Genomic DNA, 14,106 nt, shown 5'->3' on the forward strand with positions numbered 1-14,106 from the left:
TGAAGAGGCCCATTCGGTGGTACTACGTCAGCGTGCCTGGTTGCGCACCTCTAGTTTGCAGAGGCTGTTCAAAAACACCTTGATTAACATGCCCTTTGATGGCGGCCGTATATACGGCGCCTATGCTGACTCTGCATATGATGGTTTTTGAACATTTGGGCGGTGCGGCCTCTTAAATCGGTTTACTATCCACGTATGCCTTCCCAGCGGACTTGCTTCCCTAGCTCCCCACAAACAGTCGGGGGACGCTATTATTTCTTTCTATTAAGCCATTGGTGGACTTCTGGCTTCCGGTTCTTGTCTAAACATTCACCTTAGAATGGCATCCTGTTAAGTGTTCCTGCCTTCGTCAGGTGTCATTTTTTTCTTCCTAACTTTCAAGACTGATTGGAGTCGATGTTTGTTTTGTGGCCCTGAGGGGATTTCAATCTCTATGGTATAGGGGTTTTTATTCTTTCCAGACTTCATAACAGTAATCATTATTATGGTATTTAGTGCACATGCACTATTGTCTTGTTCTGTGTTCCTCATGGAACATCTTCTGTATGCCTTATAGGCGTTTCTGGGTGTACTTATGGTATTTAGTATCCCTTACAGGGGGATTTTCTTTTGTACACTGAAACTTTGTGCACACAGCTTTCTGCCTTGCACTTACGCCCTATTATGGTGTTTCTCTCGTTCAGCTCACTTTTTCCATGGAGTATACCTTCCGCTTTCTTATGGTGTTAATCAGTGATCCTGACACCCTCTACTTTACCTAACAGTGTTTTGGGATGCATAATATATTTCCCTCCCTGTGGTGTTTTGTGCCCCCATTAATGTTTCTGGCAGTGATTTAGCAGGCTGCTGTTGATATTCCGGAGGAGATGGACTGCCTCTCCTTTATTGGACACCTGTCTTACTTGTTTGTTTAAAAAAATAAACAAGTATGATAAACAGGACTTTATACAATCCACTGTAATACAAATGCATGTTTATGTATGTGTATATATATATATATATATATATATATATATATATATATATTCTACTGGCGATAGCCCATAGGTATATATAGTTAGGACCTAGTTTCCATAGGAAATCGACAACATTCTATTGGGAATAACTTTGGCGTCGTTTGAGGAAATTGCGTGAAATTTTGGCCAGCTCAGCTCTGCTCCTTCCCTGAAAGTTTGGGGGGGGGGGGGGGGGATTCGTCAAGCGGGGGCCGAGAAAAAAGGGGGGTCCCAAAACGTGTTTTCCCCATGTTAATTTCCATAGGATGTTCAGACACGGCTACAACCTGAACCGCTGAAAGTAATTACCCCAAACTTTGCAAAATTGTAGGGACTGGTACGCAGAAGTGCCTCTTCTATATTTGGTGAAAATTGCTCCAGTGGTTTTTATGAAAATTAACTTCAAAAACACATATATATCTATATAAGCTTACTGTACTCTATACCTTCCCGAGTCCGAGCTGCATTCTGATTGGCTTCCAATGTCTGTCAACACTCCAAAACAGAAATTGTTGGCAGCCATCTTGTACCTCGGTAGACTGAGGCACAGGAAAGCAGAAAAACAAACGTGTATAACTCAAAGGTTTTTTTTTTTTTTAAATCACGGGGTACGCGTGAGATCTGATTGGCTGTCAGGAATTCATCCAAGAAGTGTTGGCAACCATCTTGGGACCAATATACATGATAGCACCTCATTAAAACGCATTGTATTTAATAGAGGGTTTTATGACTTTAGTTACATTATAAATCATTTGTTGATGGTACAATACTCATTTTAGGAATTGTGATGTGTTCTAAGGTGATTTTACCATGTGAAAAAGCCTTCTGCTGGGATATCATGAATCATGTTTTAAAGAAAACTATTATCTCATGCTTTTCCCACCATGATTTGGAAGGGGATCTATAAGCTAAACTGAAAGCATATTTTCTGTAAATTCACATTATCTTTCTCAGTCATGTGAGAATGAAGTCTGACATTCTCAGTAAAACATGTACATCCAACAAGGACAGAGACTGTCAGTTGATTCCTTGGTGTTCTACTGCAGCCTCCTAGAGTGTTCTAAAGAACAACTAGAGCGCTAACAGTCCTACTTATTACAAAGGTATGGCACGCCTGAAGCCATCTTGATTGGAATAAAGTGGTAACTCTTAAAACATTTAATTTAAAAAGGAACAAAATGAGGGGGTATATTATGCCATAGAAAGTATGATTAGTGCTGCAGAAAGAAAAATTAGATGATTCAGAAAAGGGGGTGGTGATGAACAGAGTGCCTGAATTAAGCAGACCACTCTTACCCAGTCCAAAGATCAGGGCTTGATCCATCACCGTTTTTTAGCTCACTGCACCATCCCAGCTCAGAACTTGGCTATATGCAAATTAGTCTGTTCCTGTCCCAGTGCATGATGGGAACAGGGCAAACCAAACTACCAAGCCAATTCTTGTACTGGGAAGGAAACAAGCTTCCGGGGACCGGTTTCTGCCATTTCAGGCGTCGTCGGCCCGGCTTGCTTGAATCCTGATGGTGCAATGAGCAAGGGACTCACATCTGAGTATACCCTTCCACGCTTATGGTGGAAAAAATGATTCAGAAAAGGGGGTGGTGATGAACAGAGTGCCTGAATTAAGCAGACCACTCTTACCCAGTCCAAAGATCAGGGCTTGATCCATCACCGTTTTTTAGCTCACTGCACCATCCCAGCTCAGAACTTGGCTATATGCAAATTAGTCTGTTCTTGTCCCAGTGCATGATGGGAAAAGGGCAGACCAGACTACAAAAGCCAATTCTTACACTGGGAAGGAAACAAGCTTCCGGGGACCGGTTTCTGGCATTTCAGCCGTCTTCGGCCCGGCTTGCTTGAATCCTGATGGTGCAATGAGCAAGGGACTCACATCTGAGTATACCCTTCCACGCTTAGGGTGGACAAAATTATTTACAACAAGGGGTGGTGATGGACAGAGTCTCCGAATTAAGCAGAGTCCCTTGCTCACTGCTCCATCAGGATTCAAGCAAGCCGGGCCGACGAGGCTGAAATGCCAGAAACCGGTCCCCGGTAGCTTGTATCCTTTCTGGTGAAGAGTTGGCTTGGTAGTTTGGTCTGCCCTGTTCCCATGATGCACTGGGCCAGGGACAGACTAATTTGCATATAGCCAGGTTCTGAGCTGGGATGGGGCAGTGAGCTAAATAACGGTGATGGATCAAGCCCTGATCTTTGGACTGGGTAAGAGTGGTCTGCTTAATTCAGACACTCTGTTCATCACCACCCCCTTTTCTGAATCGAAAAATTAGGGCACATTTTGAGTGACTTCTCAAATCCTCTTCTATTTCATTAAAAAATTCTGACATGTAGTCTCCCAAGATGGCAACCAGAGACAAAAGAGCCCAAATGTAGCCCAAATATCACCCAGATGTAGCCCAAGTATAGCCCAATGACAGAATGTCCCAGAGTGTTCTAAAGAACAACTAGAGCGCTAACAGTCTTACTTATGACAAAAGTATGGCACACCAGAAGCCATCTTGATTGGAATGAAGTGGTAAGTCTGAAAACCTTTAATTTAAAAAGGAACAAAATGAGGGGGTTCATTTTGCCATAGAAAGTATGATTAGTGTTTCAGAAACAAAAATTAGGACACATTTTGAGTGACTTCTGAAATCCTCTTCTATTACATTAACACCATCGCTGCTAGGCATATTTTCCTCCTGTGCTTAGGACCAATGATACTGGGTGTGGTCATGACGAGCGCAGGAGCACTGTACTGCATGACGAGCTGAGCTCGTCATGAGCATGGAAGGTGTTAAGAAATTCTGACATGCAGACTGAAACATGCACTTTGAATACCAGCAGCAGACTTCCCTGGTGAGCAGTAGCTTTACTACAGTTATCTAATGAGCAACTAGAGTGCTAACATTCAGAATTTATGGCAAATGTGTGACACATCTGAATGCCTTCTTGATGGAACCAAAGTAAACAAGCATCTCGCCCTCGTTTAAGTTAAAGCCATTCTGTTTGTAATGAGGTGGCTTTTTAGCTTTGCTTTTATTAGTGTTTTTAAAACGTTCATGTAAATAACATGCATATGTATGCATATATGTATATGTATGCATGCATTTATATTTGTATTTATATAGATATACAGATTATATATGTTTATATATGTATGTATATATATATATATACACATACATATTTATAAATGCATATATATGCATATATATATCCGTAGAACAGCGTTCTCTCTCCATAGGTTAGGGATCCCCCACACTCCATAGAACAACGCAGACACGGTCCAAGTTCGTGCAAGTAATTTAATTAGTGCAAGCACATCGTATGACGTTTCGGCTCCGAGGAGCCTTGTTCACATGACAGTGTCCAACATAGTGAGCCGTTCTTTTAAAGGGACAGCCTCAGTTGTAAAAAGTGAGTCACATGCTTGTATTAAAAATGGACATAGAAAAAATACATTCTTTTGCTTTCCGGATGTTTATCCAATCAAGCATAATTCAAATTTTGATGGCACAATAATTTAAAGTATTTATCTTTCACATAATCTCGTAGAGATCAATGGTTGAATACCAAGTCAATTGAAACATATGATAAATATGAGTTTGTTAATGATTGTCAAATACATAGAACTTCATTGACTGTTCTGTTGCCTTTTATAAAAGTAGAATATTTACATATTTACATCTTTACATGAAATTCATAGGTATCCACATATGAAGTGCTTCTGCTAAAGTGCCTATGTGATATGTGCAAATTCTCGCTATTGTGCAAAAAAGTGCCACTATGATTATATTATAATAACATTTTTCAGAGCAATCTGTGCAAAATATCGCAAGAACACAATCCCATGTACATAAAATATCTTCCTTCCTGGTGAGGTTTCCCTCAAGGCCGCTAGTATGATCATAATTCCTCATATGTGCAATCTCAGAGTAATAGAACATCATATCTCAATCAATTATTCAAAATTAGTTGATTGCCTTCAATATCAACATAGTCCATAGTAAAGTGAAATAGTGCAAACTATACTATAACATATTAAAACAAGCCAGTATTTATAAATCAGTTTTCAGGGAATAACGACCTTTATACTAGATTACTGACTTATGAACAAACATGTGTAAATCCTATTTTTTCTAATCAGCTGGCAGCCGCCACTTTGTTCTTGAGACTTAATATCAAATTAAACTTAAAAGAAGTAAACTATCATCCATTTAAACATATTAAACCATCTTGTATCCCAGTCGGGATACGATTTTGCTTTTAAAGGATGTTGTAGTTATAAATCGGGTCCGTGTATCAGATATAATCTATAATGAACCAAATAGATTTAAAGTAAACAAGTGTACATATCCTCAGTGATATTTAATCCTGTTGGAGCCTTCGTGTTCAGTAGGAGAATGTATCTCGTTTCAAGTTTCCTCAACTTTGATTCTCTGTCACCACCCCGTCTGTTGGTGTTAACGCTATCTATCACAAAGTACGTTAATGATTTGTTGTTACTTTGATGCATTTCACGATAGTGGCGGGCTACAGGGTAAGTGTTGTCCCCATTAGAAATCGCTCTTAAATGCTGTAAAATCCGTTGGTGCACAGGAAGCTTTGTGCTACCAACGTACTTTAACGAACAGGGGCATTGCAAGACATATACCGCATGATCGGTTTTACACGTCAATACCTGGGTTATAGGATGCTCTGCATCACTGAATCCGTCTTTATATGTTTTGGTATTGACACCATGAGTGCATGCTTTGCATGTCTTGCATTTATAAAACCCTCTGTTTGATTGCCACCAATTGCTCTTTTTGACAGGTTCGGGGTTGGTATCCACTATTTGATCTTTAAGGGATGGAGCCCTGCTGTAAGTTAGAGAAACTCTAGCCGGTAACTCCCTACCTATGACAGGATCTTTGACTATTAGGGGCCAATATTTATTGACAATCTTATATATATGTGTATATGTGTGCGTGTAGAGAGGTAGAGAGTGAGTAATAGAGAGTAGAGAGTGAGTAGTAGAGAGTAGAGCGCAGTAGAGAGAGTGAGTAGTAGAGAGTAGTTGAGTGAATAGTAGAGTGAGTTGTAGAGTGAGTAGTAGAGAGAGCAGAGTGAGTAGTAGAGAGTGAGTAGTAGACAGAGTAGCAGAGAGTGAGTAGCAGAGAGTGAGTAGCAGAGAGTGAGTAGCAGAGAGTGAGTAGCAGAGAGTGAGTAGCAGAGAGTGAGTAGCAGAGAGTGAGTAGCAGAGAGTGAGTAGCAGAGAGTGAGTAGCAGAGAGTGAGTAGCAGAGAGTGTGTAGCAGAGTGTAGCAGAGAGTGAGTAGCAGAGAGTGAGTAGCAGAGAGTGAGTAGCAGAGAGTGAGTAGCAGAGAGTGAGTAGCAGAGAGTGAGTGGTAGAGTGAGTGGTAGAGTGAGTGGTAGAGTGAGTGGTAGAGTGAGTGGTAGAGTGAGTGGTAGAGTGAGTGGTAGAGTGAGTGGTAGAGTGAGTGGTAGAGTGAGTGGTAGAGTGAGTGGTAGAGTGAGTGGTAGAGTGAGTGGTAGAGTGAGTGGTAGAGTGAGTGGTAGAGTGAGTGGTAGAGTGAGTGGTAGAGTGAGTGGTAGAGTGAGTAGGAGTGAGTAGGAGTGAGTAGGAGTGAGTAGGAGTGAGTAGGAGTGAGTAGGAGTGAGTAGGAGTGAGTAGGAGTGAGTAGGAGTGAGTAGGAGTGAGTAGGAGTGAGTAGGAGTGAGTAGGAGTGAGGTAGAGAGAGAGTAGTAGAGTAGTAGAGAGAGAGTAGTAAAGAGTGAGTAGAGAGTAGAGAGTTGTAGAGTTGTAGAGAGTTGTAGTGAGTAGTAGTAGAGGGTAGTAGTAGAGGGTAGTAGTAGAGGGTAGTAGTAGAGGGTAGTAGTAGAGGGTAGTAGTAGAGGGTAGTAGTAGAGGGTAGTAGTAGAGGGTAGTAGTAGAGGGTAGTAGTAGAGGGTAGTAGTAGAGGGTAGTAGTAGAGGGTAGTAGTAGAGGGTAGTAGTAGAGGGTAGTAGTAGAGGGTAGTAGTAGAGGGTAGTAGTAGAGGGTAGTAGTAGAGGGTAGTAGTAGAGGGTAGTAGTAGAGTGAGTAGTAGAGGGTAGTAGTAGAGTGAGTAGTAGAGGGTAGTAGTAGAGGGTAGTAGTAGAGGGTAGTAGTAGAGGGTAGTAGTAGAGGGTAGTAGTAGAGGGTAGTAGTAGAGGGTGAGTAGTAGAGAGTAGTAGAGAATATTCCAAAGTTTGGCACAGCACCACTTGCACAATAAGTCCAATCAAATCATATCACTTAAAGCCCTTATTGAAGCGCTGAATATTGGTGTATATTCAAATGCTTTTATTTTCCTTAAGTTTAATTACCACGGCCAGCCGACACATTTCGTTCTGTACAACAGAACTTCTTTAGGGTGTTCTTATTTCCTTCAAGTTATGTTGGTATCCTATTGTCCTATAACTAGATATTTCTTCCAAATGTTAGACGAGACATAAGTACATTCTTATTCAAAGTGACTAGGTATCAATTTTACCCACACAATTCGGGCAGACTTGAGTAATTTATAGCATCCTCAAAGTCAGTCTTTCAAAAATTCCAAAGTATAGGACATGATAATCCAAATCCAAATGTTTCTCAAGAAAAGTCATTTTCAATCGTTCGGAATATCGGCGTTTGGGCAGATATGACCCAGGGACCCCCAGTATGCAAGGGGAATTAGTCCCCCCTCTGCAAACGCGACAGTGGCCTGCGTTGCAGAGAGGTGTAAAAAGGGGCATAGCCTCATTACACCTCTGAGCAATGCAGCCCCCTGGCGCCTACTGGAGGTTCCAGGTGGGCTAGTTGGCCCCCAGGGACCCCCAGTATGCAAGGGGAATTAGTTCCCCCTCTTCAAACATGCACGGGGGCTGCGTTGCAGAGAGGTGTAAAAAAGGGTGTGGCCTCATTACACCTCTCTACAATGCAGCCCCCTGGCTCATACTGGAGGCTCCTGGTGGGCTAGTTGGCCCCCAGGGACCCCCAGTATGCAAGGGGAATTAGTTCCTCCTCTGCAAACGCGCCAGGGGGCTGCGTTGCAGAGAGGTGTAACAAGGGGCATAGCCTCATTACACCTCTGCAATGCAGCCCCCTGGCGCATACTGGAGGTTCCAGGTGGGCTAGTTGGCCCCCAGGGGCCCCCAGTATGCAAGGGGAGTTAGTTCCCCCTCTTCAAACATGCACGGGGGCTGCGTTGCAGAGAGGTGTAAAAAAGGGCGTGGCTTCATTACACCTCTCTGCAATGCAGTCCCCTGGCGCATACTGGAGATTCCTGGTGGGCTTTCAGATCTTATATAGTTAGGAATTAGCATTAAAAAAAGAATTTGAAATTCACTGAAAAAAACATAGGTTTCAGGCCTTATATAGTTAGGAATTAGCATTTAAAAAAACCTTGCAAATTCACTGAAAAAAACCATAGGTTTCAGGCCTTATATAGTTAGGAATTAGCATTTAAAAAACCTTTAAAATTCACTCAAAAAACTATAAGTTTTAGGGGTGTTATAGTTAGCTGGACATTTCACTCATACAAACCCATTGAAATTGCTCCAATATAGTTAGTTGTACTAACTATATTTCGCGCACCCGCAATCCACTGCTGATGATATCACATATTACATCATTCATGACATGGTCAGTGACATCACTGATGACATCTCAAATGACATCACAGTTTTTTTCAGTGAATATATATATAAATATATATATATTTGTATTACAGTGGATTGTATAAAGTCCTGTTTATCATACTTGTTTTTTTTTTGTTTTTTTTAAACAAACAAGTACGACAGGTGTCCAATAAAGGAGTTAGTTGGACATTTCACTCGTACAAAACCAGATACATTCAGCCGTTATAGTTGAGTTCACTATAACACGTGCCCCGGCAATGCACTGCTGATGATATCACATATTACATCACTCATGACCTGGTCAGTGACCTCACTGATGAAATCATCCAGTGACTTAGTGTTTCTAAAAAGTTTAAATATGTTTTATATATATATATGCCAAGGTGTATTGAAGAATGAGTGGGTGCATGAGTGTCTGAATGGATGATTTAATAAGTGCATGACTGACTATATAAGTGAGTGATTAAACATATCTTACTAATGCATGGGTGATTGACTAATCTGCATGAATGTCTGTATCAGTCTGTCAGTTGGTGTGTAAGTGGCTGCTTGGGTTGGTGAGTAGCTACAGGAGTGTCTATATGGGTTTCGGAGTACCTGGATGGGTGCCTGAGTGTGTGGGTGGTTGGGGTGTGTGTGACTCTCTGCATGGGTGTGTGAGTGGGTAATTCACTGGGTGTATGGGTTCAAGAGTGCATCTGAAGGGCTGTATGGGTGGGTGAGTGTGTGTATGACTGTATTGGTGAGTAAATGGATATCTCAGTGGTAGATGTGTGAGTAACTATATATGTAAAATGCAGTATATGTGAGTCTTATAAATGATTATATGTGAGAGTGAGTGAATGTGAGAGTGGCTGTATGGATGAGTGTGTGCTTGTGTCAGTGATTGTAAGAGAGTTAGTATGTGTTAGTATCTGTATAAGTAAGTGAGGTGGTGTGTGTATAACTGTGTTGGGGAGTAAATGGGAGCGTGATTGATACTTTGCATGACTGACTAGCTGTTTGAGTAACTCTATGGGTGAGTGGCGGTGTGTGAGTAATTGCATGGGTGTATAAATGCATATGATAGTGGCTGTATTGATGAGTGACTGCATGTATGAGGGAGTGGATCTTTGCTTGCACTTAACTTTTGAGCCGGAGACCACGTCTGTTGAGCGCGTCTCCTTTCCGCACTAGGAATCTTTTTGTTCCGTTTTTAGCATTGTTGCACTATGGTCGCTACTATTGCTTTTTAATGTTTTTATTGACTCTGATCTGTGTTTTAAAAAAAAGTTTTTAAACATATCCAACTGCCTATTATGCACACTTGGGAATCATACCTGTTTTCTCTTGGGGCGGACTACGGGGACCGCTTTCACGGTCACACTTCCGTTTTACCAGGCAGGTGCAGGCTCACGTTCTTGATGCAGTTACTGGGTGGAGATAAAATCACGTCCGATAAGCGTCTGCGCAGCGGGTGCGCCACCGGCGCACCCATCTGCGCCCATCCGGCCCATGCCTAGTGCCAGGGATGCTGCCGGTTTCAGCCCCCAGTCCTGGATGAAGGTCGTCTATACCAGGTATCAAATACTTGACCTGAATAAATTCGGTAGGTGCTTTCAGAAGGCCAGATCTAGGTTCTACCCATCTATGACACCTTTTCAATGTCCTGAATGTAATTTTGCTATTTGCGTGTCCACTCCTCAATCGATATCAGAGGATCGTATTAATACTCAGGGTGAGCTAGGAAGGGCGAGAGCTGTATCAGGAACTTTAATAAATGCACGCTCCCTCTGTAAACATGCTACAGAGTTTGTGCTATTTGTAGAGTATCATGGTGTAGGCTTAGCCTTTTTTTACAGAAACCTGGGGAAAAGCTTCCTCAGACTCTGATTTAGCTATGGCAGTCCCTATTGGGTTCACCATGTTTAGACAAGACAGGGTGGGGAAAAGGGGCAGGGGGCTAGCCGTTATATATAGAAACATGTGGAAAGGGACCTTCAATGTCCAAAATAGTGGACCCACTTTGGAATCCCTGATACTCAATATTTTAAATAACAACCAGTACTCTTTTAGGGCATTTTACTTTATTTGCCCCGGGGCGTGGCCAAGATGGCAACCTAAGAGGACGCACGACCTTGAGGCTCCTCGCACCGAGCCCCTTTCTCCGGCCAATTCAAGCATAAATATCCCCATCTATGCACTAAAACTGGCGGAGAGTTGAAGGGAGACGAGACGCTCAACCTGTGAGCATTTTCGGGGACAGATACCCCGGAGAGACCCCCAGAGGCCCGCAACTCGCAGCCGCGAAATGGCGCTGAGCGAGCACAGACGTGGACGAGATTGAGCCCAGTGGTGGGGATATCATGGCTCCAGTGGCAACCCAAGGACCGCCGATCGTCAGCCCAAGCGAACAGTGAGGGGGCAGCGGCAAAGTAGCAGGACAGAAGTTCTGGCGGAGCTCCAGCTGCGCTGAGCGGCAGGGTGTCCCGGTGCGGAGGTGCGAAAATTGAGGCCGGGCTGTCTGGCCTACGAGGGCACGCAGAGATGCCAATCACTTTGGCGGCAGTACAGGGACTCCAGGGCTGATCCCCGGTAGGCGCACATCGGCGTAGACAGCGTAGAATCGGAGCCGGCGACCCCAAGTGAAGCTACACACAGGAAAGCCACATATCCGGCACGCAGGGGAGGTGAGGAGGCAAGAGGCCGCAAGGTCTTGGCAAACAGACCACAGCGCGAATTATCGAGCCTGCAGGAGTGTAGAGCAGAAGCGCCGATCCAGGTTAGCAGCATCCCGGGGAACGCAGCGGAAGATAGCCTGTGAGCACGAGGACAATACCCCCATTTCCTCCAAAGTGTGGCACAATGGTCTCCCAGAAAGCACTAGTTCTCCAAAATTCAATATTGTTGAAATCTCAGCAGAGAGGCAAGAGTTGGCTAAATCAACCACTAGGATGGCTCATCTCCATAGTCTCCCTCACCCTGGCATCTGCACATTACTTTTTCAAGCCTGCCATCTGGCTGGGTTCAGAGAGGACATAGCTGGACCTGGCTTTCTCTGCCTGCCCCCCTTGTCCTTTGAAGGTTTTGGTTTACAACTCCTGCCCGGTGATCTGGTATTCCCATACAGCATAACCCTCTCCTCCAAGAATGGCTCTTCACCCCAGGTGCTACTTACCACTTCATCAAAGCAGCCTGGCTAATCCACTTAACTCTGACCAAGCAGGACAGATCACTCGAAGGCTGACAGACAAGGTCTTATAACTGTTCTGTGCATTTTAGGATAAATTCACTGATAGCATGTTGTTGGATGTATCAATACCATTCTCCCGAGTCTTTGAATTATATTTTCTGCAAAGCCTAATGTCAGTTATAAATTAATAACTAAATGTTAACCTATGTGGCCGGGGATCTGCAATGGGGAAAATGAACTGGGCAATTTCTCCAACACCAGGGCTCATAAAACAGCTATTATAAAGACCGTGCCAATATTTACAGGACCCCTCCGCCCCTGGAACACCTAGGGGAGACTATAAGGGTTCAAAATATGTAGAAATTATGTAGAGCCTCACTTCACAGTGCATGCTTCTAGCACAAAAGTTAGTTTTGGGAAGCACTGAAAGGTCGTTTAAAATCCCCCAGCCCTATTATCTACTAAGGCCTTATAGGGGAGACCATGCCAATCATTGGGGTATCCTAACCCATAGTGTACCGGACCGTAGAGACCACACTGCGTATTCTGCTCTGGGATGCTTCAGATACCCAGGCGATGCCTAACTTTCAAATTCAGACAGTATCCTCAGAAGCTGTCACAGCTTGCCTTGAAAAAGCCCGTGGCCCATTGACCTCTTGAGCGAAATACGTGTCAGTTGTTCCTGTGGTCACTTGCATTTGAATAAAAGAAAAAAATACTCAAAACAGTGTTCTACTTCCTGTATCCACAGCGCCAATCCAGAATTTGGGATTTCCCTACCCTAGGATTTCATGTACTTACCTCTGGCACAAATGTATCACATTTTTCGGAATACATAGTGTACCCTAGTATATGTAGTTGTTCTCACCGTATTCTAAGTTTGTTTTCAGCATAGCACTGGCCCTTGGCCTGGTTAGGCAGAGCCCAGGGACAGTTAGTCAGTTACCCCAGTACTAGTCAGAAAAAAATGAGGGTGCCAATGTGAGATGGATTACTGTGACTTCAAAAAAATTGTTTAAATCCTAAATTTTAAAAAATAGCAAATAGGAGCTATTTTTTCATGGAGTTGGCTAAACTCTGAGGATCAGGCCTTGCATCTTCATCCTGGACATACCAAGTCTAAACAACGTGTAATTTTGTGTATCTCTTCTTGCCATATTTCTGCTACTTTGAGTACAGCATACACAAGAGGTGTTACTATTACCAAACATAAGGATACTCAATTCAGTGAACCTTGAAATATGGAAGGCTGAGTTAACCTTCTTGTAAGCAAGCTTGCAATCATAAATTCATATCAGAAGTCAGCAGCAGCATTTAAGTAAGCCACCATGGGCCTGGTGCTTGAGCCCATATGTTGAATTTTTTGCGATTTTTGTTTAGGTTTCCACAAAAATAAAAAAACATGGCAAGCCTGTAAAGGGCTGAGCTGTTATCTTTGCCAATGCTTATTTTTTATGTTAGACTATTTTATATAGCAGTATTTTGTATTGAAATATATTGTCTGTTAGACAGGGTCTTTTGATCAAAACCAAATGTAGGGAATTCAACAGCTTCAGACATGCAGTAAAAAGCATGTAATAATACCTTATTCAGATTTATTGTGTTTCTTGAAGTGTGTATTGTTGCGAGTTAGGTATCTGTGGGTACCTTTACAAAATACTAAGGGGCAAAATTAGAGGCATGATTTATGCTGTTTATGCAGCCTTAAGATATTTTATTTGAATTAACTACATTCATCTCTGTGCCAAATTTTTAGCTGTTATGGTACAGGAGCTGTATTAAGGATTTTGAATTCACATATAAATAATAAACTACAAGGCCCAATGTTGCACTTCTGTACATGGTTGTGAATCTCTGATGTCTGCTTTTTTGGTTTTAGAAAACAAGTTGCCACATCTGTTTATTTGCTACTGTAATTAAAGAGACCGTTGAAGTATATTGGGATAGGATAAGAGCGAAGCATGCACTCGGTTCTGATCTTATTTTCGGAGGCCTCTTTCTCATATTGATGGAGTGCTTTTAAATGTACATGTGTTAAATAAGCCATATCATTTCAAAATAATATTCCAAAGGTGCTGGATTAACAAATGTCTGATACTAATATTTCTTCACTAATCAGTGCTTTAAAGAAAAACACTCTATCTATATCAGTGCTGTTGTAAATAAAGACGTCTCGACCAGTTGAATTTGTCATTAAACTCTTTATTAGGAGTGCTAGAGATAATGTTGGTGATCCCTCTCCAGCCAGCAGACTACTGACTATTGAGGAATGCACCTATGTTATATGGCCTAA

At 42.6% G+C, this 14,106-nt stretch overlaps 1 protein-coding gene across 1 annotated transcript in view; it reads left to right on the top strand.

Moving 5' to 3' along the window:
* The window catches only part of SOS1 (SOS Ras/Rac guanine nucleotide exchange factor 1), a 780,124-nt gene that overhangs the window by 390,036 nt on the left and 375,982 nt on the right, over positions 1–14,106 (top strand). The gene's annotated exons all lie outside the window — the stretch shown is intronic.

The sequence above is a fragment of the Lissotriton helveticus genome, chromosome 6 (assembly GCF_964261635.1).
Source record: "Lissotriton helveticus chromosome 6, aLisHel1.1, whole genome shotgun sequence".
Taxonomy (NCBI): domain Eukaryota; kingdom Metazoa; phylum Chordata; class Amphibia; order Caudata; family Salamandridae; genus Lissotriton; species Lissotriton helveticus.